This window comes from Tiliqua scincoides, chromosome 2, assembly GCF_035046505.1.
Source record: "Tiliqua scincoides isolate rTilSci1 chromosome 2, rTilSci1.hap2, whole genome shotgun sequence".
NCBI lineage: Eukaryota > Metazoa > Chordata > Lepidosauria > Squamata > Scincidae > Tiliqua > Tiliqua scincoides.
The window spans coordinates 44,246,649-44,256,616 of record NC_089822.1 but is presented as its reverse complement, the minus strand read 5'-3'; the positions used below and the strand labels follow the sequence as shown (position 1 = coordinate 44,256,616).

The following is a 9,968-nucleotide window of genomic DNA, read 5'->3' as shown; positions in this document are numbered from 1 at the left end:
AAGATGGCAGCCACGACTGTCAAAAAAAGAGTCCCACTGCTGTTGCCAACAAGGTAACTTCTCCCCACAAAATTTAGGGGAAGCCACAATCATAGGTGGTGGTGCACAGGACAGCATTTTGCTGAAGGCCTTCTTTATTCTGGGGCTGGCTCTGGGTGATCACTTACAGCCGAATCTTGAGCCTGGGCAGCGCTGCTTGCTCACATACTGCCTGGGCAATGGCCACTGCAAGCATGCCATAAGGCACACTGTGGCAGCCACTAGACAAGCAGTGCTGGCAGGGATGCTCGTGCCACTCGGCTTCTCCTTTGGTGGGAGGAACAGCAAGAAAGATGCACAGCAAGCTCCCCACTAAGCAGTTGGGTAGCATTTTCAGGCTGGGAGGAAGGCAGGGAGGGGGCAAAACTAAGCAGAGGGAGGATGGGCCAGAGGGCATATCAAGCCCAGGATGGGGGCGGGGACAGTGGCAGAGGCTGCTGCCGGATCCTACCCCCCTTCCCAAACCCTGGAGACCTGATTCAGGACTCCTTGGTTGTACACCAGTGATTTTACTGGTGCAGATTCAAGTAGACCCATCAGGGCTGTGGAGACACTACATGGGGCAAGGGAACCCTGAGGAGACCTCTGGCGGTTTCTCCTGCCCCACAGGATACAGCGGCAGTCATTTCAGTGCCACTGTGCTGTGGGGCAGGTGAGAAGCATAGGCCCTTTATCTCATTCTTGAAGATGAATGTTCAAATCACAAAACACATTACTGAAAATATGTGTAGCAATTCCTGGTAAGTGAAACAATTTCAGCAAAGAAGGGTCTGAACATTTGCCAGATTGCTGGGAAGCAACTGAGGTGGGCACAGGTATGGAAAACAGGTACTCATGCTGCACCAGCAGAACTAAGTGGAAGGTGTGGGTGTGGAGGATTTGCATTTTTGAGTGTAGAAGGTTCAGTCTTGACATCTTCAGGTAGGAATGGGAAAGAACCTTCTCTGAAGCCCTGGAGAGCCACTGCTGGTCGGCACTGAGGCGATACTGAACTAGAAGGTCCATTGAACTGAATTAGTGGATGGCAGCTTCATAGCTGAACCAAGTTCCTCAAATGGCCTACTTAGGTTGGTGTGAAAGAATCCACAGTAGTGACATAGTAGCGTCTTCACAGTGTGTCAAGCCTTCCTCTAGGTTGCTATCTGGTTGCAGGAAAAGTCAGCAGGTATCTGTTAGGCATAGAAGCACCTGTGTAACCATTCTCAGCTACAGGCTACCTAGATAGTGTGAGTTATGATTTAATTGCTGTAGACAGACCTTGAAGTGAATGTTGAAAGTATTTTGTTTCACTTTTCTCAGCACGTGTTCAGCATTACCAGGAAGTTGTAAAGAAACCTGCTACGCTGCCACGCGAGTTCCTTTTCTAGTTATACAAGAAACATTGGAACGAAATCCATATCTGACATTAAAAGAGTGGGCATGGTAGACATATAACTTACAGCTCAATCCTAACTTGCACTGGAACAGGCAGGCCAGTGGACCTGGACTATATCCGGTGCAAGTTTCAGGCAACCAAAGGCTCAGCCAGGGGCAAGGGGAAACTTTTTCCCTTACCCTGGGGAAAGCCACTGCAGTCCCAATGGGGATACTCAGATCTGTGCCACCACAGGAGGTGGCACAAATTCAAGCAGCCTGGGACTGCCCTGGGCTGCCTGGGAACAGGATTAGGATCTGTCGTAACTGCTGGATCCTGGCCCCGCCTCCTGCTCCCCACCGCTTGCCCACCCCCAGGAACACCTGCCACCCACCCTTCCTCTGCCCTGAAACACCTCCCTCCTGCCTCCTCCCCATGCCCCCCACGCCCAGACTCCTGCGCTGGCTGAGCTTGGCTGATGCAAACTCACCATTCCCAGAGTTCACGTCAGCAGAAGGAGGCCAGTGCATGTCTGTGCATCTTTCTTCCCCTGGAGTAGCACAAAAGTGCTTGACTCTTGGGTGGCGCAAGGGACTTTTGTCAGCCCAGGGCACAGTTTGGATTGCACAATTTGACAATTGTTGAGAACTTAAATGAAAGTCAGCCCAATCCATTTGTCCCCTTGGCCCTGGGTAAGCCCCAGCAACCACAATGGATCAACGTGGACCTGCACCAGTGATATCACTAGCACAAGTCCGAGTTGATCTGAGAAAAAAGATTAAGCCCAGGAAGGGGGATGGGATACAGCATGTACCAGCGCTGCTACTGCCACTCCTCTTCTGGGTCTGTTCTACCCACCTCACTTCCATCGCCTCCGTTCCCCTCCCCAACCTTCCTCTCCCTTCTCCTGCACCTGCACTGGGCTTACCTTGTCCGGAGGGCATCTCTGCAACTGCCAGTGCATGCAGAAAGGCTTTGGCCTTCCCACCAGTACACCAGCTAGAAACACTGTCGAAAAGCACTTTATGGTGCTTTTGTGACAGCATGTGCTGGTGGAAATCATGGTCCACAGACACACCAGCCCAGTAGCATTGGACCATCTGTCAGCCAGTTTAAAGAATAATGATCCTTGTTTATTTCATCTGGAACACACAGAAACAAAGTGAACACATGAAGGTAGACATATTATCTTGACATAATGTCTTATTCTTATTTCTTTCCAATATTAGTTAGATAACAGTCGCATGCTTTGATTGATGGTGTTTTTTTGTTTTTTGTTTTTTTGTTTTGCTTTTGGGGAGTTGATTTTATTATGGGTTTTAAAATTATATTTATATATGTATTTTTCCTTTTATTATCCGTAGCAAAGATATTTAACTTTGATTGCTTCGACCATCTGATTAAATGTTTTCTTAGCTTGATAGATGATGATATCTTAATTACCATGCCATGCTGCCTGCTTGAGCTTAAGAAGTGGTTGAGTTACCCATTTTTGCATTGTTTCTATGACTTAATCACCCACACCAAGTTTGAAGAGTATTAGCCCCATTTTAAATCTTTCACAATCTTCTACATCCCACATAAATCAACTCATTAGTTCTTGCTGAAAACAAACACATAGAATGCTTTCACTAAGTAGTAAATTGATTTTCTCTATTTATAAGCTACCACCACCACAACACAGGCATAATTAGCCAATTAGCCTAAAAGTAAATAATTCATTATAAAAGTGAAATGGCATAATGCCACCATTGTTCAGCTTTCTGGGGAAGACAGCTTTCTGGGGAAGACAAAGATGAGTGCTACACTGATGTAATTAAGGCAATCTACACTACTGCTTTGAAGAGGGACAGATGTTTAGAACCAATGTTTGTAACACACTCTTCATGTACTTCTCTCCCACACTGATGTCTCACTTATCCTTGCTACTTAATATCATGAGCAGCAGAGTTTGCTATGCAGTCTCACTGTAAAACTTTGAATAAACAAATCAGTATAATATCATACCCACGCACAGTGTGATCTTTCCTATGCAAATATGCTTTTTCCTATCAAGACCTATTGCAATGAAACTATGCTCCCCAAAATATGGTCCCTCACCAAAGGCTACTGAAAAAACCCCAGAGTCAGGGAATTAGAGGACAGGTCCTCTCATGGATTGAGAATTGGGTGAAGACCAGGAAACAGAGAGTGGGTGTCAATGGGCAATTTTCACAATGGAGAGAGGTGAAAAGCGGTGTGCCCCAAAGATCTGTCATGGGACAGCTGCTTTTCAACCTATTCATAAATGACCTGGAGACAGGGTTGAGCAGTGAAGTGGCTAAGTTTGCAGACGACACCAAACTTTTCCGAGTGGTGAAGACCAGAAGTGATTGTGAGGAGCTCCAGAAGGATCTCTCCAGACTGGCAGAATGGGCAGCAAAATGGCAGATGCGCTTCAATGTCAGTAAGTGTAAAGTCATGCACATTGGGGCAAAAAATCAAAACTTTAGATATAGGCTGATGGGTTCTGAGCTGTCTGTGACAGATCAGGAGAGAGATCTTGGGTTGGTGGTGGACAGGTCGATGAAAGTGTCGACCCAATGTGCGGCGGCAGTGAAGAAGGCCAATTCTATGCTTGGGATCATTAGGAAGGGTATTGAGAACAAAACGGCTAGTATTATAATGCCGTTGTACAAATCTATGGTAAGGCCACACCTGGAGTATTGTGTCCAGTTCTGGTCGCCACATCTCAAAAAAGACATAGTGGAAATGGAAAAGGTGCAAAAGAGAGCGACTAAGATGATTACGGGGCTGGGGCACCTTCCTTATGAGGAAAGGCTACGGCGTTTGGGCCTCTTCAGCCTAGAAAAGAGATGCCTGAGGGGGGACATGATTGAGACATACAAAATTATGCAGGGGATGAACAGAGTGGATAGGGAAATGCTCTTTACACTCTCACATAATACCAGAACCAGGGGACATCCACTAAAATTGAGTGTTGGGCGGGTTAGGACAGACAAAAGAAAATATTTCTTTACTCAGCATGTGGTAGGTCTGTGGAACTCCTTGCCACAGGATGTGGTGCTGGCGTCTACCCTAGACACCTTTAAAAGGGGATTGGACAAGTTTCTGGATGAAAAATCCACTACGGGGTACAAGCCATGATGTGTATGCGCAACCTCCTGATTTTAGAAATGGGTTATGTCAGAATGCCAGATGCAAGGGAGGGCACCAGGATGAGGTCTCTTGTTATCTGGTGTGCTCCCTGGGGCATTTGGTGGGCCGCTGTGAGATACAGGAAGCTGGACTAGATGGGCCTATGGCCTGATCCAGTGGGCCTGTTCTTATGGGATCTGAAGTGGCAGAAGTAGTGAAATGGCAAGGAGTCCCCAAACTGGTATGTGGTGTTTTCAGTCTACCAACTCTCTTTGTAATAGATAAGAGCAGTCTAAAACTGTAAAAACAAAATAAAACACACATATACTGCCTGTATGACAGTGATTACATCTGATAACAATGCTTTAAAACTAACATTTTAATCAATTTGGACTAAAAACACATAACACCGCTGTCCCCAATTTTTATTTTTGGATAACACTGACATCTCTGAAAAAAATAAAACAGTTTTAGACTGTCATGTGGCATGGAGGAATCCACTTGGTATACTATCACAATAGATTACCGCTCTGTTGTTGTTGTTTCAAGGTGGGAGAGCCTGCCCAGTTCCTCCTGCACATGAAATAGGGCAGGCAAGTGGAAGCCTATTGGCTGGTTCATTGAAAGGAGGCAGGTCTAATGCAGCTGTTAGCTCAGTATGCCTTCCTTTAGCTCAGTGTGCCTTGAGCCATCTTCCATCACCACCCACCTACCCAATGAATAGTCTGAGGCTGGCTGTTTGTTGTGTGGGGCCAGGTAGCAATTATTTTGCTGTTCATCTGTTTGGCTTGTGATGAACAGGCTTTTAGCCTACCCCAGAATGTTGTTAATTACTCTTTTTCTAGCTGGCTTAATCTAGCCAGGTTAGTCATGACTGGCTGGTGTAGTGCAGGATGGGCAGTAAGAGAGAGACTATTGGACGGCACCCTAAAGGTAAGGTGAGAGTCGGAGGGGGAGCCAGTTTCTGGGAGATAGGAACCTCTAACTAACATATAAAACTAACAGCATGATCTACTCAGAATTAAATCTCACTGTATTCAATGGAGCTTACTCCATAGTCTTTAGGATTGCATCCTAGTATGATCTGCCTCCATTAAAGTATGGAGTATGATGAACAGCTGCTGAACTTTCTCTGAATTGACAGCAAGAAGACAATGACTATGCAGTTCTCAGACAGTATTTCAGATTAGTGTTTTGGTAGGATGGAACTGCAAACCACTTTCACTACCTGCTCAAGGTTGTTTTCTGGATTTTGAAAGAAATCCAGAAAGACACTGCTGTCTCTCTCACTGCACCTTCCTTGAACTTTTAAATGTCTTTCAAGCTCCCTCTCTCCCTCTCTCCCTCTTTCTCTTTAGAAGTCACCTTGACTTCCTCTTCCCCACCATAGGAATAAAACCTTTCCCTCCACTGATCCAACAGGGGTGGGAACATAAACACAGTTACACTTGCATCCTTCTTTACAAGCAAAAGGGATAACCAGTGACAGGACCTTGTGCAGCACTGTCTTTTGTCCACCCTTTGGCAGATACATTTGTTGGCGTTTACTCAAACCATCTTTGAAATTCCAAAGACTATTTCTTCTAAGTTGAGGGGCTCAAAAGGGGTGGCTGTTGCTTGACTTGGTTGATTGGGTCACTGTTGCTTGACAACTATGTGAACCAGCTGGGACAGCAGCTGTTACCCTGCACATGCCCGATCTCGTCTGATCTCGGAAGCTAAGCAGGGTCAGGCCTGGTTAGTACTTGGATGGAAGACTGCCTGGGAATACCGGGTGCTGTAGGCTTATACCATAGTATTTCGAGACTGAAGGTTGCCAACCAATGGAACCAGCTGGGGTTCTTTGTTCTGCAGCTAATTTTCTGTGTCATATTGTGGCTTGTGGTAATGTGTGGCCTGCATCACATGCACAGATTAGCCTATCGATTGCCTATACAGGGATGGTCTTGCTTTCCTGGCAGAGTTGACTTGAACTAGATAGGTTTTTTTATCCCTTCCGCCTCTGTAATTCTGTGAAATGAGCTGCCTCTTAAGGACTATCATAGCAGCATTGTCAAGGAGGGGAAATTATCTGCCTGGAGCCCGAACACTTCCATTGTGTAAATGTCATCCTTTTCTTTCCTTGTGTTATCATTTATAAACATACATTATTTATAGCTCTGTTTTCCTTGGGGCATTTGACATAGTTGTCAAGAGTTTCACCGCTGCTCTGCAAATACAGAGTAACAGATATGTCATGCAGAGTCAAGTTGGATACCAGTAGTCTAAACAAGATGGTGGCACACACACACATTCCTGGAGAAAGTCTTTCCCTAGAAGTATATTTGAATGATTTGTTAAAGCAGAAGGCTGTTCTCTGCAAGGGCAAGTGGTCTGGGTACCAATTGGTATGCTAGCAGCTGCATGATATAAACTTGTTCAATGGTTTACAAAGAAGAATCTTCAAAACAGACAGAAAGCAATTTTTCCCTTTGGGGACCAAAACAATTCATGTCATTATGCCCAGAGCTATGTTAGCGGCTTAGCACCAGATGTTCCTTCCCCATTTTTAAGAAAGGGATGAAAGAGGCAGATGTGGAAGTGGGATGAGGTAGCTATGTGGACGGAAGAGCAACTTTGCCATATTTTATTGCTCCTCATTACTGTGGAACTCTCTGTCAATGAATACTGAGTTTTGCACAAAGCCGCAATAGCACAAATAATGCTCACAGTAATTTACTATGCTCATAGAGGTTTCTATAATTCATGGCAGAGTGCTGTGAATTTCAATAACAGCCTGCTCAGCATTAACCCCCACTGTAACATTATTCTCTTGCGACAAGAGAAGGAACAACCCATCACTCTGGCTCCTTATTTTTGACAGAAGCGGGAAAAGCCGAGTGTTTATGTTGCTATGGATTTCTCATTTTCCTTGAGAGATGCTAGTAAGAAACAGCAACCAAACCTCCTTCCTAAAGTTCATTATGGGGATTTAGGACAGGTTCCAACCTTCATGTACCAAACCTTAAAGTAGGAAGGATGCCCCGCCCCCTCTGAGAAATGTTGTAAGTTTTATCAAAATTCTTCTCCCCCCCCCTCCAAATGTCTCAGATATTTCACTCAAGCAAGAACTTTCAAACTCACCTCTAAAGTTTACTTTAGCTGAATCTTGATGGACGTTTAGATGCAAAAACACACCCGAGGAATACCACAAATGTCATCAAAACCCTCTTGTTTCCATCATGTTTTCCCTGACAGGAACTTCACCATGAAATCATGAAACCATGAAACCATGAAACCATAAATCTGCACCATGGAAGTGTTTCCAAAGTGATAAAATTTACCTGGCTGTTACCATTCCCTAGTCTCATTTAATGCAAGTCCCATCAAAGCCTAATATGGTCATTCATACAAAAATGTGCACAGACATCCTGAATCTGGGTACAGTATAACATGGGAACAGTTCTTATGTAACATTGCTTCAGGCGGTATGTGTGGCACATTAAAGCCCAGTAACTAAGTGCATCACTGCAACTGCACACCAGAACCAGATTTCCTGGCAGTAGCTGGTGCTGGTGAAAAGTCTCTATAAGGACTACAGTTCAGTATTAGCACACATGCTTTGCATCCTGGAGGTCCCATGTCTAATCCCATATATGATAATATCCAGAGGAGTTGCTGCCAGTCAGTGTTGACAATACTAAGCTAGACCAATGGTCTGACTCAGTATAAGTCAGCTTCATATATTCACACAGCACATTATAAGGTACTTTCAAACTCACATCTACTGTGGGGAGCGCACAAGTGCTCGATGCACAAAGTCATTTCTCATATGGTTGATTCAGCCCTGAACCTTATTCTGCAAGATGCACCCATGTTGTTGGAGCACAAAGTGTCCTTTGTTTAGACAAGTTGCGTGTGCTCCAGAGCACCCCTATATCATAGACCTCACTTATTCTCTATCTTTCCCCAATCCCCAACTGTTTCAGGAAGCCTGACTGGATAATTGTTTTGACAATGTTCCTTGATTCACCCAAATAGCCGTCCTTTCAAATTCAGCCATTAAACAGGGGAGGGGGGGCTGTCTGGAACATTGAAAGTTAAAAAGGAGAATCTAGCGCCAAATATTACTGTTGGTGGATAGATCTATCTCAGTTGCCAGTTTGTTCAAAATGATCTTCTTTCTCTGTGTCTGTCAAAATGATCTTCTTTCTCTGTCTCTATCCCCAGGTGGATAGGCAGAACATCAGGCTGTTTGGGGCTGGTGTTTGACCATGATCTTTGTTGCTGTGACCCATTCTTTTACCAGATTTTTTAAAAAAACAAATTTTCAAGGGCTGGCAGTCTTGTGACATCACCAGGGTCCATTTTGTGACATCACTAGGTCCTGCCTTAGAAATCTCAGGTTTGGGGATGCATGCAGCCTGGCAACCCTAGTCTGAATCTACAAAAAATATGTGGTGTGTACCTATGGACCTGTTACACTTCTATTGCAGAATATTGTTTGGCATTATTTAAGATTAAAATATATTTCTACCAAGAATTTATTCTTTTCTGTTGGAAACTCAATGAAAAATATGGCTGGGTGAAAGACCATAAGGACTATAAAGGCACAAGTGATTTCCAACAGCCTCTTGTGTGAAAAATCACAGATACTTTGCAGATATTCTTAACTATCCACTAATAGGACATGTCACAAACAGCAGCACTCTTCCATCCTTTCTTGTTTTTCTATAGCCACAGTGCTACAAAGCAGTGATTTTTTACAGCGTAATCTCTGTGTACTAAGGCTAGTGCAAATACAGCTGTTTGGGTTCTGCAGTTCATTTTATTTGAAATGTTCATTAGCTAAGCTCAGGCAGCTGCGGTTCATTAAAAAATTAGCGTATTAAATGGGGAAATAGCAAGCTGTGATGAAAAGGTGAAAACAAGCACTCTGCCTATAAAATACCTTTGAAAAGTTAATGATGAACAATTGCTCCAGTACCCTGGAGGCAACCAGAGCTTTGGCTGCTTCCTATTAAACCCTAAACGTTCCTTTTGTAAGGGAGAGAAGGAGCAATGCTGGGCTCCATTTTACTCTTTGTCCCTTCTAACTGCATACTGAGAAATGTCAGGGGCAGCCCACCCATGAGGTAAGCTGAAGCACCTCCTTTGAGCAGTGGGCTGGGAGAGGTGATGAGCTGAAAGTAAGTTCCCCCTTACCCCATACCCCCCCATCACCACCCTTGTCAGACTGCTGTATCTGGTCATTTCACTTGGCCACTGCCCCATTCTCTTCTCTTACACTCTCCCTGGAGAATGAACCAGAGGAGGATGGAGTGTAACTTATCTCACCCTCTTCCTAGTGTAGCAGGTAGAACATGTTTGTATCTGTAGGTCTCCAGGCCACAGAACTTAGTCTGGCCTTAGCATCCCTGAGCATAAGCAAAGTTCCAGCAGAAAAGATGAGTCAAAG

The 9,968-nt window shown here is 44.6% G+C and overlaps 1 pseudogene; it reads left to right on the top strand.

Annotated features, from left to right (window-relative positions):
• The first annotated feature begins 6,200 nt into the window (after positions 1 to 6,200).
• On the top strand, positions 6,201 to 6,317 carry LOC136643103 (5S ribosomal RNA; annotated as a pseudogene).
• Positions 6,318 to 9,968: the final 3,651 nt, after the last annotated feature.